This window comes from Gopherus evgoodei, chromosome 9 (genome assembly GCF_007399415.2).
Source record: "Gopherus evgoodei ecotype Sinaloan lineage chromosome 9, rGopEvg1_v1.p, whole genome shotgun sequence".
NCBI lineage: Eukaryota > Metazoa > Chordata > Testudines > Testudinidae > Gopherus > Gopherus evgoodei.
In genome coordinates, this window is record NC_044330.1 from 46,436,089 (window position 1) to 46,460,206 (window position 24,118).

General features: G+C 43.8%; 1 protein-coding gene across 7 annotated transcripts in view; it reads right to left on the minus strand.

Moving 5' to 3' along the window:
- The window catches only part of KLHL24 (kelch like family member 24), a 54,987-nt gene extending 42,185 nt beyond the window's left edge, over positions 1 to 12,802 (minus strand). The window contains exons 1-3 of one of the 7 annotated variants that reach the window (XM_030575201.1): positions 12,640 to 12,802; positions 11,727 to 11,845; positions 11,035 to 11,192 (exon numbers count right to left, since the gene is read on the minus strand). The gene's annotated coding sequence lies outside the window, so the exon portion shown is untranslated. Of the gene's footprint in view, positions 1 to 5,519; positions 5,583 to 11,010; positions 11,846 to 12,639 lie in introns of those variants that run through there. The other 6 variants (XM_030575199.1, XM_030575200.1, XM_030575196.1 and 3 more) reach the window with 6 other exon arrangements.
- Between the last annotated feature and the right edge of the window lie 11,316 nt (positions 12,803 to 24,118).

Here is a 24,118-nt window from a genome sequence, read left to right on the forward strand (position 1 = left end):
GAAATTATTTACAAGGTAGAAAACACTTTTTATAAAGTCATATGAAGGCTACAAAATAATTATCCTTAATTTGGATTAACACATGGATTACATGTCAATGTATTACTTAAAGAATACTGTTGCATTCGATGTAACATTTTCAATAAAGCCTGCTAAAGCACCCAGTTAATATTGTGTCACTTGATATTCTAATCTGTATCTCTATACTCTATCCAATTTATTTTGCAACAGTTTTACCCAGTAGTGACATCTCCTGGGCCAGATGAGAATATTAAACACCAGTTATACTACTTTCTAAGAAACTCAAATATCAAATTGCAGAGCTACTAACTGTGATATGTAACCTATTGCTTAAATCAGCATCTGTACCAGTTGACTGTGGACAGCTAATGTAACACTGATTTTTTTAAAAGGTTCTAGAGACAATCCTGGCAATTACAGTCCAATAAGCCTAACTTCAGTACCAGGCAAACTGGTTGAAACTATACCAAAAAACAGAATTATCAGATGCATAGATGAAAGTGATTTGTTGGGGAAGAATCAATATGACTTTTGTAAAGGGAAATCAAGGCCCACCAATTTACTAGGATTCTTTGAGGGGGGTCAACAAACATGTAGACAAGGATGATCCAGTTGATATAGTGTACCTCAACTTTCAGAAAGCCTTTGACAAGAGCCCTCTCTGAAGGCTCTTAAGCAAAGTAAGCAGTTAAGGGATAAGAGGGAGGCTTCTCATATATTAGTAATAGGTTAAAAGATAGGTAACAAAGGGTTGCAATAAATGGTCAGTTTTCACAGTGGAGAGAGGTAAAAAGTGGGGTCCCCCAATGATCTGTACTGGGACCAGTGCTTTTCAACATATTCATAAAACAGGGGGTGGCCAGCCTGAGCCTGAGAAGGTGCCAGCATTTATCAATGTACATTGCCAAAGAGCCACAGTAATATGTCAGCAGCACCCTACCAGCCCCCCGACCCTGCTCCCAGCGCCTCCCACCCACAGGTAGCCAGCCAATCAGCACCTCCACCTTCCTTCCCACACTTCCCGATAAGCTGTATCATGGTGTGCACGAGTGAAAGGCGTGGCAGGCTCAGGGGAGGGGGAAGGAAGGGGTGGAGTGGGGGCAGGGTCTGTGGCAGAGCCAGGGGTTGAGCAGTGAGCACCTCTTGGCACACTGGAAAGTTGGCGGCTGTAGCTCCAGCCCTGGAGTTGGTGCCTATACAAGGAGCCGCATATTAACTTCTGAAGAGCTGCATGTGGCTCCGAAGCCATAGGTTGGCCACTCCTGTTCACAAATGATCCGGACAATTGGGTAAACATTGCGGTGGCAAAGTTTGCAGACAATGCAAAATTATTCAAGATAGTTAAATCCAAAGCTGACTGCGAAGAGTTACAAAGGGATCTCAAAAAACTGGATGACTGGGTAACTGGACACTGGATTTATGGCTAAGGTTGCAAGTTTGTCCCGGAAGTCACGGATTCCGTGACCTCCATGACTTCTGCAGTGGCCAGTGCACCTGGCTCAGGGGCAGCTCAGGCAGCCTCTGTGCCAGTCGTACCAGCTGCTGCTGGGGCATTCTTGGGCCACTGTGCCCTCCTTCCCCCTCCACAGTAGCAGAGTTTAAGTGTGGGAGGGAGCAGAGGGTTGGAATATGGGACGGGGTGAAGTGGACTCTGGGTGGGACTTATCTGGGGGGCTCCCCAGAAGTGGCAACATCCCCCTCACTCAAGTGGTAGGCAGAGGCATGGCCAGGCAGCTCTGCACGCTGCCTCTGCCTGCAGGCACCGCCCCCACAGCTCCCATTGGCCACGGTTCCCAGCCAATGGGAGCTGCAAAGCCAGCGCTCTGGGTGGAGGCAGTGTGCAAACGCCCCCTCCCGAACCAGCGGAGGTCACAGGCCGCGTGCCGCCAACTGCCCTTCCCCAGAACACAGGCCGCCCTCCTTCAGCACTTGCCACGTCCTCAGGCAGCCCCTCTCCTCATTTTAGTCACGGGTATTTTTAGTAAAAGTCATGGACAAGTTACGGACTGCAAATTTTTGCTTACTGCCTGTGACCTGTCGTGACTTTTACTAAAAATACCCGTGACTAAAACGTAGCCTTATTTAGGGCTTATTACAACAATCTGTAACCCACTAGCCTCCTTTTGGTCCTATGACAGTGTTTTAACAGGCCACTGTACCTTGAATGGTCCCTTACAGTATGTGCTAACTACTTATGCTAAACAATCTTTTCCACCTTACATTTAGTTTGGACACTCAGAGTACCATACATGGGTAACCAAATGTCAGATGAAATTGAATGTTGATAAAGTACTGTGAATTGGAAAACATAATCCCAACTATACTTACAAAACGATGGGGTCTAAATAGCTTCTAGCACTCAAGAAAGATCTTGGAATCACTGTGGATAGTTCTCCGAAAAAATCTGCTCAAAGGGCAACAGCAGTCAAAAAAGCTAAGAGAATATTAGGAACCATTAGGAAATGTATAGATAATAAGATAGAAAATACCATAATGCCGCTATATAAATCCATGGTATGCCCACACCTGGAATACTGCATGCAGTTCTGGTTGCCCTAGCTCAAAAAAGATATATTAGAACTGTAAAAATTACAGAGAAGGGCAATAAAAATGATTAGGGATAATGGAACAGCTTTCAGATGAGGAGAAATTAAAAAGACAGTGTTCATCTGACAAAGGAGATGACTAAAGGGAGAGAACATGATACAAGTCTATAAAATCATGAACAGTGTGCAGAAAGTGAGTAAGGAAATATTATTTACTTCCTCACATAACACAAGAATCAGGGTCACCTGATGAAATTACTAGGCAGCAGGTTTATAACAAACAAAAAGGAAGGACTTCTACACACATCACACAGTCAACTTCTGGAATGCTGTGAACGTTAAAAGGATAAATAGGTTAAAAAAAATTAGGTAAGTTCATGGAAGGTCAATGGCTATTAGCCAAGATAGTCAGGGATACTACTCTGCAGTTTGAGTGTCCTTAAATCTCTGACTGCCAGAAGCTGGAACTGGATGACAGGGATGGATCACTTGCTAATCTGCCCTGTTCTGTTCATTGCCTCTGAAGCATCTGACACCAGCCACTGTCAGATGACAGGATACTGGGCTAAAAGGACCATTGGTCTGATCCAGTATGGTTATTCTTATGTTCTTATATTGAGGGCCTACCCCTGCCATGTTTACTCATATTGACTAATTGTACAGTAAATTCAAGCTACTCAGCATGAGAAAGTGTGGCAGAATTGGGATTTACATACATCAGCAGTAAAAAAAGCAAGTGCAACTGTGAGAATATATCTATAACCCTAAAGGCCTGATTTTGATCTAACTGATGTAAATCGGAAGTAAATTCAGTGAAGCTGGTGGAGTTATACCCAGGTAAAACTAGCATGTAAACAGAATCATGGCCTTAGTATATAGCATAACAGGGCAAAATTCTGTTCATCTTATTCCCATAAGCAATCTTATTCACATAAGTAAAGAAAGCAGGATTTGGTTCTTATTAAACTTACAGATTTAAATAGAATGCAACATACACTGCAATTCATAATACTTGTTAATTGCTTAATAAAGGTCATTGTGTTTTCAAGCCATAACGTAAACCAATAGTTCTCAAACTTCATTGCACGGCAACCCCCTTCTGACACGAAAAATTACTACACAACCCCAGGAATGGGGACCGAAGCAACCCACTTTGGGGTCCCAAGCCACAGTTTGAGAACCTCTGACCTAAACTGTAAGATCCTTGAGGAAGAGAATGTGTGTCTTTTATACTTTGTACAGCGATGAGGACAAAAGTCAGCAATCAATCAGTAAAATAATAATGTAATTAATAATAAAATACAGCTTCATAAAAGTGCATGATAATTTAAATAAATGCTCTCAAGAGCTACCAGTCTTCTTTCATTTCTTTAAAGTACCATGCACTTTTATGAAGCTTTAGTTTATTATTTATCACATTATTATTACTAACAAAGTATATCACACAAATGATACCAAAGGGGGAAAGAAATTAGGGAGAAAAGCAAATTACAACAAACCAACAGTAGAATTCACTGCTTTTAAACGTATTAGATTGCAATCCTTGTCCTTCTGAATTAAAAGGCTATATTTCCACTAACTGCAATGGGAACAGGAATTAGTTCCTAGAATTTATATGTACTGTCCTTTCTATTGCCTTGCGTATCAAATGTTATTCCGCTCGCCGAGGTGGAGTACCAGCGGCACTCTAGCCGCGGTGTCAGAGCGCTCGACATGCCTTGCCAGTGTGGATGCGTCGCGAGTTAGAGCGCACTGGGCTGCTTTAATGCACTCTAACCCACAAGTATAGCCATGCCCTTAGATCGCCCTAGCTACATCGCTCAGGGGTGTGAAAAATTCCCACATCTGAGTGCTGAAGTTAAGATGACCTAACTCCCAATTTTTATGCAGCCAGGTCCACTGACCTAGCTATGCTGCTCAGAGAAGTGGACTAACTGCAGTGACAGTAAAAACGCCCTTCCATCACTGTAGCACCAGTAGTGTAGACATGGCTTCTGAGTGACCACACTATGCCTGAATATCTCCATGTGTACACAAACCCTAAGAGTTCAGTTTCAGGTTTTTTGCCACAAATTTAACTAAAGCTAAAGAGAGAGAAATGAAAAATCCTGCAAAGAGTAAAGTTTCTAAGCAACTCCTACATCTCTAAAATGACATAATATATAGAAGAAAAATAATGGCAAGACATTGTGTAAATCTTTATTTACATGGAGAGTCACAGGTAACTGGACTACTTGTGAGAGTAAGGAAGACTTGCACGCGGAAGGTTTGGCGAGGCTGGTCCTTAAATCAGCACAAAGAAGGTATGTTCATTTATTGAGTCAGAAAGAACAATCCATTTTTTCCATTGACAAGCTTTGAGGTCACTTTAATATTTAGGCCCTGATCATGCAATGAGCTATGTGTAGGCAAACCCCTGAGCCAGACAGAGCTCACTAGAGAACCAAGATCATAAATTTTCACTGTTCCAGAACAGCAGTCTTTCATGTCACTTTTATAATCCTGTGTTATGAAGCGCACTATATATCAACTGTAAAACACTGCTTTGGTGTATAAGATTCGTGTAGTGAGCTAATTTTTTTTAAACCAACATTTTTACCCATAATTTGGATACACTTAAAATTATATGAAAGGAAAAGTTTGACAGATGTGACATACCTTTTGTGCTTCTGTAATTAAAATTGGCAAGAAAGTTGCTCCCTAACATAATCTTAATTTCTTGTATTGCACAAGGGGATCTAAACCCTTGAAAAACCCAGCTACCTCATAATAAAAAAAGTTTTAATTAAGCTGAGCCAAAGGTTAACTGAAAAAGGCAAAAAGCTGTTCCAACTTCTTTTTATCTGTTATTCTTTAGTATTCATATAGTACCAATCACTGCTGTAGCTGGCATTTTTCTGGTGGCCCTACCATTTTCTGTAAAAAATAAACACTGGAAATGTTTAGCCTTACAGCTGTGAAGAAAACTTTGGAAAGTAACCACTGTGCTTCTCTTTTCCTGAGTTTGCAGACAACCTGAAACAATACAGTGGAGAGATGTGAATTTCCCCATCCTTTTAAACTCTTTGGGGCAGGGACCATCTCAAATTCTCCCCCATAAGCTTCAATTTCATCACATTAGCACATGTTAAAGTCTATGCTGTCTAAGGGCTATGCAACACATGGCCTGGTTTAGGAACAACTGTTCCTGAATAACTCCATGGGGTAGGCCTGATCTATACTACAAATTTACTCCAGCATAATTATATTGGCTAGGAGTGTAAAAAATCATAACCCTTAGCCAATATAGCTATGCTGGGAAAAAAACCAGTCCAGTATAAACCCAATTATTCCGACCTAAGAGTACTTCTGTCAGCCCAGCTAATGTTGTTAGGGGAGGTGGTATTAGGGCTAGACTCATAGACTCATAGACTCATAGGTCAGAAGGGACCAATCTGATCATCTAGTCTGACCTCCTGCACAAGGCAGGCTACAGAACCCCACCCATCCAATTTTATAACAACCCCTAACCCAGGACAGAGTTATTGAAATCCTCAAAATTGGTTTGAAGACCTCAAGCTGCAGAGAAACCACCAGCAAGCGACCCGTGCCCCACGCTGCAGGGGAAGGCGAAAAACCTCCAAGGCCCCTGCCAATCCGCCCTGGAGGAAAATTCCTTCCCGACCCCAAATATGGCGATCAGCTAAACCCTGAGCATGTGGGCAAGAGTCACCAGCCAGCACCCAAGAAGGAATTCTCTGCAGTAACTCAGTTCCCATTCCATCCAACATCTCCCCGCAAACCACTGAGCAGACCTATCTGGTGGTAATCAAAGATCAATTGCCCAAATTAACAATCCTATCATAGCATCCCCTCCATATACTTATCAAGCTTTGTCTTAAAGCCAGGAAAGTCTTTTGCCCCCACTACTTCCCTGGGAAGGCTGTTCCAGAACTTCACTCCCCTAATGGTTAGAAACCTTCGTCTAATTTCAAGTCTAAACTTCCTAATATCCAGTTTATACCCATTCGTCCTCGTGCCTACATTAGTACTAAACTTAAATAATTCCTCTCCCTCCCTAACGTTAAGCCCCCTGATATATTTATCACTAGAAACAGGTTGACTAGCTACATTCATCAGGGTTATGAAAAATCCACACCCTCAGAGATGTAGTTAAGACTACCTAAACCCCACTGTAGACAGTGTAGGTCAACAGAAGAACCTGTTTGTTGCTCTAGTAAGTGTCTATAGCTATATATACCCTTCCTAAATGACATAAGCTACACCATATGAAGAATCTTTTGCAGGATAAACTGCATCTACACAGGGTTTTTTTTGCCAGCATGTTGGCTAGAGGGATAATTTTTTCATATTCTAACTGACATAAGTTGTGTAGGCAAAACTTTGTAGTGTAGACTTGGCCCAAGTGTAGACAAGCCCTAAGGCCAGGTCTACTTTATAAAAGGTTTGCCAGATTGACCACTGAAGCCCGAACTGACCTTGGAAACCCTTGTTTAGGAGTTTCTGTATTATTAATTCATATTTTAAAATAAACTAAGCTGCTTAAGAACAGCTGTTATAAAAGTAGGGGAAACACACTATAAAGAATTCTTTCAAATAGGCTTTGCTATGAGCAGTAGACCTAGTGGGGCCTAGCAGTTTGCATAAACAGTTGACATAAGTTAGCTTGAGTGTTTGGTTTAGGGTATAAGGACTTTTGCAATATAGATATTGAAATAAATAAGTAAACCGCAAAAGAAAAAAAACCAGGGGGACTTTTAGTATGTGTAATCATGAAGTTAACTGCATTGATACATTAGAAATATTAGGAAATGTATTGAGGCGCGTGGCTTGTGTCAACATTCAGAACTCCCGTTATGGTTTTCTGGATAGCCCTACATGAACCTTAGGCTGGAAAACAATCTAAATATGGTGCCTCGGTGTGTGGGTGCTCAAGGAAAAGGAGTATAAAAGAAGATGTATGCCCAACCTCTGGTGTGTGCATCGGGGTGATCAGATGGTGGAAGCTGGGAGCATTACATCCCACTTATGATGTTCTGCACTGACTCTTTCTTCTACGTTCACTAGTGTCTATTATATTGTGAGTATGTCAGCAGAGACTGCTTTATTCTTTATGCGTTTTCCGTGTATTAATGCTTATTAGGGCTGTCGACTGATCGCAGTTAACTCGAGCAATTAACTCAAAATTTTGTATTAATCATAATTAATAGCAGTTTTAATCACACTGTTAAACAACATAATATCAACTGAAAATAAAGTATTTTGGATGTTTTTCTACATTTTCAAATATTTGATTTCAATTTGCAACACAGAATACAAAGTATACCATGCTCCCTTTATATTTTTTACATCACCTGAAAATGAGAATGGATGTTCGCATGGCGCTGTGGTAGTCGGCATTGCTAGGTATTTACGTGCCAGATATGCTAAACATTAGTAAACGCCTTCATGCTTTGGCCACCATCCAGAGGACATGCTTCCATGTCGATGACCTTTGTTAAAAAAATACTTTAAGTTTGTGACTGAACTCCTTGGGGGTAGAACTGTATGTCTCCTGCTCTGTTTTACCTGCATTCTATCATATATTTCATGTTATGGCAGTCTCGCATGATGACCCAGCACATGTTGTTCGATTTAAGAACACTTTCACTGCAGATTTGACAAAATGCAAAGAAGGTACCAACGTGAGAGTTGTAAAGATAGCTACAGCACTTGACATAAGGTTTAAGACTCTGAAGTGCCTTCCAAAATCTGAGAGGAATGAGGTGTGCAGCTTGCTTTCAGAAGTCTTAAAAGAGCAACACTCTGATGAGGAAACTACAGAACCTGAACTACCAAAAAAGAAAATCAACCTTTTGTGGTTGGCATCTGACTCAGATGATGAAAATGAACATGCGTCAGTCCACACTGCTTTGGATTGTTATTGAGCAGAACCCTTCATCAGCATGGAAGCATGTATTCTGGAACGGTGGCTTTAGTATGAAGGGACATATACATCTTTTCCACATCTGACCGATAAATATCTTTTGACACCGGCTACAACAGTGCCATGCGAATGACTGTTCTCACTTTCAGGTGACACTGTAAACAAGAAGCGGGCAGCATTATCTCTTGCAAATGTGTTTGTCTGTAGCGATCGGCTGAACAAGAAGTAGGACTGAGTGGACTTGTAGGATGTAAGTTTTACATTGTTTCATTTTTGAGTGCAGGTTTTTTTTGTACATAATTCTACATTTGTAAGTTCAACTTTCCTGATAAAGAGATTTCAATCTCATAATAATTTCAAGTAGTCACCTGATTAAAGAACGTGTCATTAGTGACTTGTGTAATCCGCACCCCAAATTAATGAAAGACTATGGTCAGTATACCTCTACTGGCAAACCCATCTAGTGTACATGCAGCTTGCCCTGGCAAAAATTGCTTTTGTCAGAATAGCTTGTACTGGTTCCCTGAGCAAAATAAGACACATGGGCAAAAGCACTTTTATGCCAGTATAACTGCATCTACACTAGGGCTTTTGCCAGCATAGAAATGTCATAAGAAAAACATCACACCCTTACCAACATTAATACGATAGCAAAAGTTGCTAATATAAACCTGACCCGGAGCATTGGCTTTACCAGGAAAACAGGTGTTTTTTTAATCACATTACTAACACATGGTAAAAACAAACAAAATCCAAATCCATAGCTGGCTTCACCCTAGGAGTTTTGGAATATGTGTAGTACTAGGTGTTATTTAACCTCTTCTAACAACACACCTTTAATCATAGTCAAGACAAAGCTATGCATTTGTACAGCACTGTCCTAGTGCAACAAACTTGGGTGGGGTTCTACTGTAATACAAATAAATAAATACCCATGTTTATGCTGAAGCCTAATAACTGCATTTTAATTCTCATTCTAATTATTTTAATGATTATTTTAACAAACATATTCAATGAATGTGCTTTATTCCACATTGTTGGACATCATAAATCAAATACAGAAAAGACTGTTCATCTAGTCCATCCTTCTGACCAAAACAGGATAGTTCCCTAGAGTATATTCTCTAACTTTTGTTCAGTCTACTTTTAAAAAGTGATGTATAAAGGGGGGGAAATGTTTCTTTTTTTGTTTGTTTCTGTGTGACATAAGAAAGATCTAAAAAGTTTCAGGGATTTTTAAGATTTTTTTTCTGCTTGGTATTTTACACTAGAAATTCAGGTCTTGCATGTTCTTGAAATCTGTGACTGAAGAACTGATGTGCAGTACACTAAAACAACTCCTAATGCCTTAATTCAAGGGGATTTCCTTATGTCACATTTAATTTAAATCAGTGGGAGTTTTGAGCGTGTAACAATGGCAAGATTAGTTTTATACTTACGTTTATACACCTGCATATTTCTTTGTTAAAAAAAATCCCATAGAAACAAAGAAATAGAAAAAAGATGCATTGCACCATCAGGGCGGTAAAAATAATGGACAAAAGCCAGGAAATTGAAGGCTGATATTGTCCTCAATTTACACTGTTGACTTTTTCCTGTTTACAGCCACTTCAATAAATGGCATAGCGTGGGTTACTGGCTTTTGTCTGATTGCATCACAGCCCTAACATTATTCAAATAGAGATTTTGCATACGTTATAAATGTATGTCCTGAAACTTGTGTGCTATTTCACCAGGAAGGATTCTATTTATACTTTGTGCCGTGAGGGCTAACTGCATATTAGCACAGTTATAATCGAAGAGTGTTTCAAAGTTGTTGTTCCCCACCCCCTCTCCCCATACACACATAAGAGTGAAATAGTAAAAAATGCTACAAAAGGTTGCAACATAAAGGCTTACTGAGGTCAATGGGAGTTTTGCCTAAGCGAGTTGTGAGGCCCATATGGCAATATTCTCAGGCTGAGGCAACGTACTCATAATGTGTTTACTCTATGTACTGTCATTCTGAATAGTACTAGAAAAATAGAAGCCTGGTACCACTAGGGTGACCAGATGTCCTGATTTTATAGGGACAGTCCTGATTTTGGGATCTTTTTCTTATATAGGCTCCTATTTTCCCCCATCCCAATTTTTCACACTTGCTGTCTGGTCACCCTAGGTACCACTCTTCCCAGTGCATGATTTACCAGACTCTAGATTATTTGCAAGAAACAATGTATGCTAAAGAGACACAATTGTGTTGTGGTGTCACTGTCAACTAAGTGACCCCTCTGTTTCTAATCTCTGTGATTTGGAATTATTTAGGATAATCAGTGTGGGACAGAAAACACTTAACTGCTTTGAGAAGCACTGCCAAATATCTCACTTTAATACTCATTTTATCCCACTTTGGACTTGTCTAGACTCAAAATTTAAAAAACAACCCTTTTTAAATAGGCACAGTTGCTTAAGTTTTTAAAGAAGTTTAAATGGCAGTTCAGACCTAACAAATGCATTTCAAAACTAGTTCAGACTAACATGCAATTCAGGGTCTGTCTATACCGTGGAGAGAGGGTCAAGGCTTTACTATGGGCACGTCTTCATTGGCAGCCTCTAACGTGGCTTGTGTAGTCGCGGCACAGCGCTGGTAGCTATTCCCCTCCTGGAGGTGGTTTTTTATAGCGCGGGGAGAACTTTAACGTTGCTAGTGAAGACGGAGCCTAGATCCTCGACAAACAGTTGTTCCAGGTACAAAAAAAAGAAGAAAAAAGGCCATGTTTGCAGAGTTTCTAGCATGTACAAGGAAATCGTTAACTTGCGGCCTGCTACCTGGAATCACAACACAGGGGCGCTTGCAGGGCCACGGGGGAGACACAGCAGGGACAGCAGCCCCGGCCCCTATACTTGAGACGGTCTCCACACCTGGCACTTCCCAGCATGGCCCGCACCGCGCTGAGCCGGGTCGGTCCCTCCCGGGGCCCGGGTTACACAACTACTCTAGGCGGGGTGCGGAAGCTGGACGACATCCCCCTACAGCTTCGCCCGCCCGCCCGTCCCCTTCCGCCGGCGAGCCAAGGGGATGCGGGGGGGGGGGGAGCGTGAACGCCTCAGACTGGCGCCACAGAAGATAACCATCCCGACCTCCACCGGCCACCCCAAGGTGTGCGCATGCGTGTTACTACAACGGGCTCCCTCAAGACACCACCAGCATCCTAGGCTGCATTGTGTGCGCACGCGCGCGCCCTCCAGCTCACCTTCACCCGAGGCAGCCTTAGAGACAAGCCATCTCCCCGTCCGAATATTTCTGCCCAATCAGACCGAGGCAGCACCAAAATCACGCCTCCTGCTCCCTTTTTATCCAATCGTCAGTACCCTTAATCCCCCCGCCCCCCCCCACAATCCGTTGTTATTAAGAGGAGGCGGAGGAGGAGGAGGAGGAGAACAAGGAAGGAAAGATCCAAATTACTAAATACCGAGGGGGGAAGCACCACCCCTTCCCTGCGTTGTGGTTTGCCCCAGTCCACATACACCAAGGGGAGGGGAAGAAAGAACGTTACTGCAGTCGCCGGGCCCGGAGGGGTTAATGTGATAGGGGGACAGCGCCCCCCCGCCCCGGGATCGGCTCAACCACAACGAACTCGCCCACCGTTACCGGCCACTGTCCCGCTGCCACCGACACATCCAGCACAGGGGGGCCACCGGCACGGAGCCCGGTTCTCTGAGGCCCCGCGCCTGGGGCCAGGCCTGGCTGAGCCCCGCGCCCCCTCAGCAAGCCCAGCCTGCGCCCCGTCCCCGCCAGGCTGGGGACCGCTCCGCAGGCGGAGATCGGATGCTCCGGGAGGGGAACTTGACACTCACCTGTGGAGAAGCGGGGCGGGCGGGGAACGTTACTAGGCGCCCAGGGAACGGCAGGCTCAGCCTCCGGCTCCCTTGGCCATGAGCCCTGGGGCTAGGGGGCTGTTACAGCCGCGGGCGGGTGAGGCTCTGTGGCCTGCCATGGGCAGCAGGTCAGACAAGATGAGCACGATGGTCCCTGCCCCGGGCTGCTTTACACCCGTCCCCGCTGGCAGCAGGCAGCCTGGTGTGCTGAGACACCGCTCCTAGCCCCATCCCCTGGAGCCTCCCTGCCGCTGTGATTCCTGACAACTACACACAGACACCCGTTACCTCTGAGTCCTGCCTCCCGCAGATTCGCTGCTGCTGCGAACTGGGGTTGCTGCTTGTGCTCTTGCTCTGCCTTTTTTGTTTTAGGTCTGTCTGTCTAGCTCCAGCTCAACTCAAAACAAAGGAGACCCTGAGAAACATGTGACCTGCCAAAGCCAAAACACATGATGTCAGTGACACGCCAGCCAGTGGGAGCACAGCGGCAGAAGTACTTGGGAGATGTAGTTTAGTTCAAAGAGACCACAGCGATGCAAACATCCGTGTCACGTAGTTTGCCTGCCCGTTTTAATCCATGGTCAGAGTTGAAGTTGGTATTTTAAACCATTAGCAACTATCAAGAGCCAACTTCCCCAAAATAATTGCACCACCCATCTAAAATATAGATACACCCAGGCATTTGTTGGCGTGTATAATTTACACATGGATTTCCTGAATGGAACCAGAACTGAATAGTCTTAACTGCAGTGAAAATTAAGTCCTTAGCTATAACTTGAGGTAATATGTTCAGAAGACCACTTCCAAAAATGAGCCCATAATCTCTGTGAGTGCAACCATCAGTGCTCACAGAAGTTCTGATTTATGTCCTTGGGCCCTTTTTCATTTATTTCAATTTTTAACATCTAGAGGAAACAAGAGCTTCAGTAATTTGGCTTTTTCTGTCCGTTAAAAGGCAACTGACTGTTTAGGACATTATATATTGGGAAATGATACATATGTGAAATTTTTAAACTAGATATCTTGTTTGATAGTCAATGTTTCAATACTGATTTTGTTGAAAGAAATAAAAACTAGTGAAGAGGAAATTGGAAGCAGAACAGGCAAAAAGAAAATGAGAGGCTCAGTGAAAAATATTCTTCAACACCCACTGATATACAGTATAGCAGCCTTACAAATTATCATGTAATTTTAGCGGCCTAAATCCAAAATCTACTCAACTCCCTTTATCAAGAAGAGTATAATGAAAAAAACCAACTTATATTTTACTCCTCTTACCAAAAAAATGAACCTTCACCCTGAGTGAGTATAATTTTGCAATCTGACAGTACCATATCTTTCAAATTAAAGCACTGTTTTCTCTTCAGCTGTTGCATTTTGTATCTGGTGCTTCTGTGTCCCCCCAAAATCTACTAATGTATTTTTGCGGCCCACCCAATATATATTAGGAAAGTACACAACAGACTAATGAATATGACAATGTCTGTGCAACACTCCTTTCATAAATAGGCCCCAAACTGGAAATAGTTAGAAAGGAAAAAAGAGAGGATCCTTACTTCATCTACTCCAGCTACAATCTCCCCCAATTAATTTCTGTTCTCCAATATACATAGTGTTGTCAGTAGGTGCTATTTAATTGTGTTTAACACAAATGTCAGGATTTTTCCTACTTGCTCACTTCAGGAAAAGCTGTAATTTTGGCAAGATTGGCTCCAAGGACTGTATGAGAACAACACTGCTCTGATACCACTGGATTTCTAAGGCCCCTGAGTGCACAGCTAGTTCACTGCATAAGGAAAACAGGGGCCAAGATGTCACTCAGACTCTCTCTCCTACTCTGTAGAGATGGAGAGAAGAGGAAATAGTCTAATTCCTGGTCATATTTAGGTAGTAGTTTCTCTGCATGCCTAGCTCTTCACAATCTGCCATGTCCTCACCTGCTACCAGTGCTAGTGAACCAGTAACAGAGAAGGAGGCAGCAGTACAAGGAAATTTAGACCTATGAACAGCTCTCTTCTCTGCAGGTTGAAGAAAGCAGTAATGACTTAGGGTGTTATAATAATTGGGCCTACAAATTTGCTTTAATTATGAGCTCAACTGTAAAAGTATTTAAAAGTTCATGAAATGTCACAATAACTTACGATCATAAATGTTGATGGGAAAAGGTGCAAAAAGGAGACAGAAAAACTGAGTAAGTCTAAACTGAAAGGCCTGCTGATCGGTTCAAAGACTTAAAATCATGCTTGATGCAAACAGAAGATGTGGAACCAGAAATCAGTGAACCAAAACTGGTGGGTCAGAAACAAGGCTTAATTGATGGACAAAATATTGAGGGAATGGGCTATCCACCAATCATTCCCTTTTTGTGTTCTTAAACAAAAAGACTTGGGTGTGTGTGTGTGGGAAGTATAAGAAGAACAGACAGATTACTGGAGTGAGCTTCCCCATCATGGTTTCCATCCTCACTGTCTCCTGGGACCCTGGACCTTCATCATAATCCTGAGGGATGTTCTGACCAGGCCAAGCCAGAGAGAGGTATCCAGAGGACAACAGCAGCCCTGGCAGCTCCAGCTGAATCCCAACCATCACCTGAGATGAAATGGTATTAGACTTTAAAAACAGCAGTAACAAACAGATCCATCTTATCTCAATTAACTTCTCTCTTCCTGAAAGGACAGTTATTACCATATTTGACACCATCTAAGATACTGTCAAACAAGGATGTTTTTTCTTCTAAAAACTCTCTCTAGCTAAAGGAAAAGGGAATAAGAAATTTTGTGAAAATTAAAGCCTTACTTAATGCTTTATATTTCAACAGCTTTAATTCCTTTTACTTCTCCATATCTTTAATAATAGGTTAAAAGGATTTTGAATGGTGTTTGAGCCATGGTACAAAGCAGACTGAAGTCTCTGTATACCAAACCTTGTTTAACACTGTTTAATGTTGGACAGTGAATAGATTATCTTAACATCTTTGGCCCATTTATTCCATCTAAATGAATACAACAGGGGAAAGCTTTTTTATTCAGCATGTGGGAATAGTGTGTGACAAGAAAGTAGTGTTAACCCTGCAACATTAACTATGTTGGTGAGGATGGTATAGGCTAGCTATACCTTGCAGCTAATTAGCAAGATCTTGGACCCTTATCTAGTATTTTATCACCATGGGATTAGAAGGTTAAGATAGTGTGCCTCCCTATCCTGAGATGCAAATGGATAAAGAAGCAAGAAGAATAAAGTAAACAGATAACAGCTTTATTTCAAACAAATAACTTAATAAGAGACTACAGTGAGATGTTTGACAGTTTGGGTCTAAAACCCAGGCCCAACCAAATAGGTACCTTGGCAATAAACAAATAAACCTAAAACAAAATACCCCAGATACTGCACTGTTTCTAGGTGTCGATAAGCAGTAGATGGTATGACACTGTTGTCACAGGTGACTGATGGACCCTGGGTCTCAACCACTTCTTAGTGGGAGATCAAAAGGATCTGCTGATGCTGAAGAGAGACCTGGTTCTGCGATCACCCGAGCATGAGCGATCAACAGGACCTCTGTACCTTTCTCTGAAACTGATGTAGAGTTCAGAGATTGGTAAAAACAGTCACAGTTCTTAATGCTGATGTCTTCAGATGCTGATCTTCTGGTCCACGTTGCTGCGTAAATACAACGGTACCATGGCTGCCTCTAGGCAGTGGATGCTGAGAGTTTATATAGGCACAAACACACCAAAGTTTTGAGGTAAAACTGGTAGCTCTCCTGCTGGAACCTGTTTGAACCAGTTCTATGCTGACCATTGGCTGCCTTTCCCTCCAAAGTTGCAAAAGGGTACAAAACTTCAACAAGAAGCTAAACAAAGATGGAGTCAAGCTGTTGTTTGGCAGGCACGCCATTTTTAATTTTAGGCTCCATATCTAATACATTAACCAAATGTAAAGGCATAAAGTATAACTTATTCTAAAGCACAAACAACTTATTATCTCTATTTCACATACAAAAACGTTACAGTAGGGAGGGTATCTGGACTGTGGCAAGAGGGCAGGCTGACATCTTTCTCTTGCCCTGTTCTCCTGGGGAGAGTGAGAAGCAAAGTGGATTCTCCTTCTCAACAGGAATAAAAGGGGATTGAATTCAACCTGAATCACACACATGGCAGCAGGGCCGGCCCTACCCATATGCAAACTATGCAGCTGCGTAGGCCAGTAGTGTAGCTAGGGAGGGAGCAGGGGGAGCAGCCGCTCCCCTGAGCACTCACTCGGCGTTTCCCAGCACGTCTGGGTCTTCGGCAGCACTCACTTCAGGCTCCACTGTGTGCCTCTTGCAGCGGCGGCTCCTGCTCCCCCCACCCTCACCTTGTGGCAGCCGGGTGACGCTCCTCCCTGTGCCCGCTGGGGGGTGCCTGCTATCTTGTGGCTCCAGCCTAGGTTTCCCACAGGCAGCTCTAGGTCTTCAGCGGCAATTCGGCGGTGGGTGGTTCAGTCGCTCCGGGTCTTCGGCGGCAATTTGGCGGTGGGTAATTCAGCGCAGCGGGTTCTTTGGCAAGACTTGGGTTTTTCTTTTTTTTTTCTTTTTTTTTCTTTGCTGCTTTGCAGAGGGTGGCACCTTTTTTTCTGTGTTTGTTCCCTCTGCTTTTAGAACCTGGCTACACCATTGCACAGGGCACCAGGAAATTTGGGACACCCTACGCAGCTGCATGCTGCATCCAGCTCCAGTGGCCAGCCCGATCCCCGACTGGCTGAGCTGGCCCCTCGTGGGCTGTGCACAACAGGGCCCAGGAAAGCTGCCTCTGCCCCTGCCCCACCCCTTCCCCTCAGCCCCTGTCCCTGCTCTGCCCCTACCTCACCTCTTCCCGCCCCTGCTCTGCCTCAGCCCTGCCACCCCTCTGCCCCAACCCCCCAAAACCCCATCCCCTAAGCTATGCATCCTGGGGGACTACAGCAGGGGTTGGGCCCACCTCCACACTTACCTGGCAGCAGGTAGTGGAGCGACCTAGCCCCAACCTGCTCTGCTATGCCAGCTCTCAGCTGAGCTGCCGGTGAGTGCTGGGGGGTAGTGGTTCCCCCCTCTTCCTCTAATCTGGGGAGAAGAGTGGAGCAGGCAGGGGCCAGGTCGCTCCACTTCCTGCCTGACCCCTACTGCCTTTCTGCACTGCTTCTGCCTCCCAAAGCCCTTGGGCGCAGCCCCGCTCCCCACACAGAGGCCTGGGACAGCCCCTACCCTCTGCAGAGGCCTGGGACGCCACCTGCAGGGGGGCTGTGTAAGGCACCACAATGTCTAGGGACAGCCCTGCATGGCAGATCAAGTGATGCTTCTCCCTAATTTCAGAAATCACAGGTCCCACAAGCAATGGGTTTGATGTGTGCCTGCTGTCTCCTGCACAGTGATGGAAGTGTTGCTGAGTGTAGGTAAGGCTATTGGCTGTCCTAATATAAAATCTGCCTCTTGAATGAGTAAATCTATAGTGATTTTCCTGGTCCAAGAGCAGTGTGTGAATAATTTAGAACAGAAGGGATTCTGGATCAAGGAGTCTTTTTGTTCCAGTTTTCCTCTTGTTTCCTCCTGCTACTAAAGTAGCCTTTCCAGTGTCCACCCTTCCTCCCTTCCTTCACAGTGACTCTAGTGTCTGATCTTTCCCATTATAGGAATGTAGTTTCTGCTGTCAGGATGGTTCCGCTGGGCTGCAAGAACCCAAATGGCAGGCATGGTATGTCACTCCAGTGCCAGGATTATGTGGTTCTAAGTAACCGTGAACAGCCCTTGAACCTGGACCACATAGATGGGACAGATTATACTGTGTTTGCTACCTCTGCAAATATGACTTTTTTCCTGCATGGAGACCCTGGTCATTTGAGAGGTTTCTGCCCATGCACTGCTGCTTGGGCGCCCCTAGTAAGAATATGGGATCCCAGGATAGTGGGGAGGGGGTTGGGACATCAAGGAACCAGCAGGAGACAGAGCCTGCATCTGTACCGCCAGATTCTATCCTCCCACTCGCCATGTGTTGTCTGCTGTTGTCTAGGGAGCAGCCTCCTCAGAAGAAGCTTCTGTTGTGATCCCATCACTTGTGCTTGGAAAGAAGCAAGTCCTGGAGGTTGAGGAGCACCTCCCTGCAAGGAAGCAAAGAGAGGTTCTAGAGATGGGAGTGAAGAATATTCTGATGATATGGATTTATATGGGACTGTTTCTAAAGGGGCTAAGACTTTGGAGGCACATGAGATTCTGGAAGTGGTTGAGGATGGAGCTGTGTGTCCTGAGAAGGAGGACAGCATTGTGCTGGGGGGTAGCTCCATGCCTAGAGTTCTCAGTGGTGTGCTGTCTTCCCCTTGGATGGTAAATCCTCAAGTCCACGATCCTGCATACTGCAATGATGACACTATGTCCCAGCCTGGGACTATATACTGTCTTCCACTCTTGGGAAAATAGATATGACAGCTGCTCCTACTGAATCTCTCTCCTTCGCAAATTAGAATGTTACAATAGTAGCTCAATGTTCTTCAGAGCTGGCAGAGTCTGAGGGAGCTAGAAGAGATTGTTGATGATGTCACTGACTCTTCACTGGTTCCTGATGCTCCAGCCAGTCATCTATCTAGGAAGAGTAGGTACAGTATGCAAGAGATTAGTGACTTTTTGGATAGCACTAAAGGAAAGTGGGGATTTGAGGTTGAGGCCTATTTCCCTGATGTCCCTAGCCTCTGTTTGCCAGAAGCTAGGAATGGGCAACAGGGGATGTATCACTTAATGATTACCTGTTCTGTTCATTTCCTCTGGGGAACCTGGCACTGGCCACTGTCAGAAGACAGAATACTGGGCTAGATGGACCTCTGGTCTGACCCAGTATGGCCATTCTTATATTCTTATGATTTACAGTGCTTTGTTCACTTAGCTGCGCTTCTCTTGAAAGATACCTTGGTTGATCGTAGGAAATGTTTCCTTCTCAAAAAGTTGTTGATCAAGGTGAGGAAGTATGTGGGGATTGTTCAAGATATACTGACCTCCAAATGGCTCTTTTTTTCCCCAGATACTTCCACTTTCCATTGTTTCTCTCTGCTCTTTGACTCTCTCCTTCTAGTCTCCATGGTGCTGCTCAGCTTTGCTTCTTTAAATATTAATGGTTGCTGGGGCCATAAAAGGGCACAACTCTTTGAACTTCTCGGACAAAAATGGGCTGATCTGGTCCTTTTGCAAGAGACCTTCTCAGATCCTGATAGTCAGGGAAACTGGTTGAAGGAATGGAAAGGGGACATTTTCCTGAGCCATGACTCTAATGTCACTGCTGTGGTAGCTGTTCTTTTTTCCTGGGGTGCAGGGGCGTAGATCCTGTTTGTAAAGAAGTTTGTGCAGGGCCAGTTCCTCTAGCTGGGGAGACATACTGGAATTGTTGTTTTTAATCTTTTTACTGTGTATTTCTCTCCTGTGGGGTGAGATTGTCTCTCCTTTCTGCAGACACTTGCCCATTCCATGCTTGGCTGTGAACCAGTACTATTATTGTCCTGGGAGGTGATTTCAGTTGCACCGTAGATTATGTTTTAGATAGGAACCATGAGAAGCCATAGCCTCAGGCAGCCAGGGAAGTGTATTGTCTCCTGCAGACCTTTGGGTTAGATGATGTTTGGAGGTTCTCTCACATCACTGCTAGGCAGTACTCTGGGCTGAAGGCTACTCCCAAACACATCTCAGATGCTAGATCGGATCACTTTTATACCACGAAGGACAGTGTGAATATGTTTGTTTGGTCCTCGGTGTCTCCCACTCACTTGTCTGATCAGTGTGTTTCTCCCTCTTCCTGCCTGTGCGTCTCAATGGTGCTTTAACAGTAAATTATTAAAGGACTTGAATTTCACCCAGATATTCACTATGGTATGGGAGCTTGGTGGCAGCAAAAGCCCCTATATGAATCCTTAAGATAGCAGTGGGGTGTTGAGATGGTCCAGATCCAATTGTTCTGACAGCAGCATATCCAGGCCTCCACATGGTCCTTGCATCAGGCCACAAGTGCCCTGGAATGAGATATCTTGGACCTTCATGGCAACCTTGCAGATGGCAACCATGGCGACCTTGGTACAGATTCACCAAACTCTAAATGAGATGTACTTATTCCTGAGATAATTGTTGGAAGAGAAGATGCAGGGGGCCCTGAGATGGGCCCTTTTTATCCAGCTATAGGGATCTCATGTTCCCAGACGGTTTATTTTTCAGGAGAAAAAAGACAACGGACCATCAGCAGATCTCTTGTCTTTGGCTGCTGAATGGTCATTTGATGACTGACCCTGCTGAGGTCCAGAAAGCAACTGTTTCTTTTTACAGTACTCTGTAATCGCCTGAAACCTATGACATGCTGGCACCAGCAGAGCTGCATCGGGGTTACCAATCTAACTGGTGAGATGCAGTGGTGCCTTGATTCCCACTGTCACTACAGGAGCTCTCTGTTGCAGTCCAACAGTTCTCTACAGGCAAGGCCCCAGGTATTGATGGGCTGCTATCTGAATTATACAAACATTTCTGACATCTTATTGGTCCTGACTTTTTTCCACTGGTGCTGGAGTGTATCCAGGAGAAAGAGCTCCCTTTCAGTTGCCCCAGAGCAGTGATTTCCCTGTTGCACAGAAAAGAGAACCTCTGTGATTTACAGAATTGGAGACCTATTTTCCCTTCTCCTCTCTGACAATAAGATTATATCCAGGGCTGTAGCCAATTGGCTGAAGGACTACCTGGACTCTTTGGTACCCTGATCAAATATATCGTATTGCTAATAGCTGTATTTTTGATAATTTGTTCTTAATTAATGATGTTTTTATTGTTAGCAAACTTTCTAATCTGGATGTAGGGTTTGTTTCAGAGGACCAGGAGAAGGACTTTTATAGAGTTAACCATAGTTATTTTTAAAAAAATGTTAGAAGTTAATGTTCATGTCAAATTTTTTTATTTTACCATAACTTTTTTAGTGTCTTAAGGATTAATGGGGGTCTTAGTTGCTGCTCCCCAGTCTGCAGGGGCATACATAAAGGGTGCCCTCTGTCTGGGAAGTTATATGCCCGGTGTCTGGAGCCATTCCTGCACCTTCTTAGAAGCTGTTGTACTGGCTTGATCTATGCCAGGGATGCCGATGATTTCCTGGTTTATCTGTTGCCCTTTGTAGACGACGTCTCAGTTTTCATCATGTCCGAAGGTGACATGCAGGCGCTTTGTGCTTGTTCACAAATATACGAACAAGTATCCTCTGCTCGAATTACCTGGAGTAAGAATAATTTGGTTTTATGGGGTTCTTGGCAATGCAGCAGTCCCCAACTGCTGCCCCAGCAATTACAATGGAGCACCTCTGGGATTAAGGTGTTGGGGATTTTGTTTTGATCTGAACAATACATGGGAAGGGGCTAAGGAGAAGATGCAGGGCTACCTGGAGAAATAGCTCCTTCCTGGACTCTCTTTTCGGGGATGTGTTTTGGTTGCTAACAGCCATGAGACCTCCCCCAAGTTTCCTGGACCAGATTCAGAAGCACATGAATCACTTTTTTTGGAATGGTTACCACTGCTTTCACCCTGCTTTGCTGTTCCTGCCACTAGATGAGGGTAGCCAGGGGCTCATTGCCCTAGTCAGCAGGGTGGTGGCTTTTCACCTGTGGTATGTTCAACGGCTTCTGTACTCTGATTTCCTTGCCCTCTCTCTCCTCCACTGTGCTAGGGGGATGGGTTTTGACCTTTATTTGCCTTTGTTGGCACTTGGTCAAGTACAGAGTCTAGATTTGCCTCCATTCTTTTTTTAGCTTGTGGATCTTGGAAGAGACACTGTTTTTAATCCACTTTTCCCCCTCTGAAGCTCTTTCCTCCAGAAGCCTGCTTTTTCTGCCTTTACTCCAGGTGGCTTGACAAAGCTGTCCCACCTGATTGTTCCATGTGGGTCATGCTGGAAATTGGCAGCAGCTTTTGCTTCTCAGACCAGAATCCAGTCTGTGTGTTTTTTGGATAAGGTTCACTGAATTCCAGGCGGTGCTCCCTCAATGGGCTGCTCTGGTATTTGCACGGAGTTTTTGCAAGGACTGTCCTTTTGTGGGGAATCCTCTGTTCCCCTCACTGATTGTTTCCCCTTCCATAGAGGAGATCCTCGTGCAGCCAGGCAGATTGTTGTCCTGGAAGTATCTGGTAAATGTTCCTTTTGTAGCCATGACCAAGCAGCAGCTCTATTGTGTGCGTGCAAGGTGCAGCATTATGCCATCATCTGTGATCTCCCTGATACAACCTGGAGGATGGCTCTGTCCCTGTGTGATTCTATGGCCCTGGCTTGAAGGATGCTGTAATAAACCTCCTTTATCTAAGCACTCCGGTGAGTTGCAGTGGAGGGTCCTGCACAGCACTGTAGCAACCAATCGTTTTGTGAACCATGTCACCCTCAGTGTCTGCACAGCACCCTTTCTGTTCAGTTTCAGACACAGTGTTTCATTTTTTCCTTCATTGCCCACATTTAATTCCTCTTGTTGATTTTTTGCAGCAGCTTTTCAGCAGTCTCTTTGTTCTGGGAGCAAGATACAGTGCTCACATTTGGCCGGTTTCCTGCCTGGCTAATTTCCTGATGGATCAGGCAAAACTAGTTGTTCTGAAATCTCACCAGAACAGAGTGACTGAGGTAGAGGGGTGCGACGTGCTAAGGCTGTTCCACAACACTGATGATGGCCCGGCTATGAATTCATTACACCTTTTATAAATTGACCTATAACCTGGACACTTTTCAGTTGATTTGACATCTTAACAATATTTTGAGTAAGCTGAGTGATGATAGTGCTTTAATGACCCATGTTCAATGTTTGCTTAGGATGTGTTTTGTTTTATTTCATTCATATCTTTCTTTACACACACACACCTCTCTCCCTGTCAGAAATTACTGCTTGTCCTGCAGTAAATATCTTGTTGGGTTGCTATTAGCTGCTGCTGGCCTTTATTATTGCATTAACAAGCTTGTTTGGCATTTCTCAAGCTGTCCAATAGCATTTCTCTCAAAGTAAGTATTCGTATGTTGCCTAAGAAGTTGAAGTCAATGATTAATAATTACTCATTCTATAATGCTTTAATAATTATTATTTTTCAAAGATCTAAGTAGGTGCTAAGCATGTAGGCCAACATTTTCAGAAGGGACCACTGATTTTGTGGCTGGCCAACTTGAGACATCTGGACATGACAACAACAAAAATCAAAGCACATTAATGATACTTTAGCAATTTTTTTGGTTAATTATTGAAACCAATACTTACTTGCTTTTGCACAACTGTATAATTGGTTGACTTATACAATCATAATAAATAGGTAATTCCAAATCAAACAAAATTCCCAACCTGACCCAGTTTGAGGGTATAGTTAGGGTATAGAAATGCATTGAAGTAATGGGATTTAAGCACCTGCTTTGCTGAATTGGGGCCTTGATCTGAATGATTTCTGGGTCCAAAATATTTCCAAATAAAATAATGCTCTGCTACCCTCAGCTCCCTTCAAAATACAGGGCCAGATCCTAGTCACTTCTGGACTTTACTCTTGAATAAAGCTTTGTAATATGAAGAAAGGAAAGAAAATAGCAGCTACACTGATCCTAGAAAAACACATTTAACAAAAATGGGAATTTTGCAGGCTCAAATGCTGTAGTTAAGTCAATGCACCTTGCTGCTTTTAATATACAGAATTTGTGTTTTACTGTCTAATTCTACTCCTTCCTCAGATCTATCCAATACAAAAACAGCCTCATTAGGCAGAAAAGTGTAAAAATAGGATTAGTGAGACAGTATG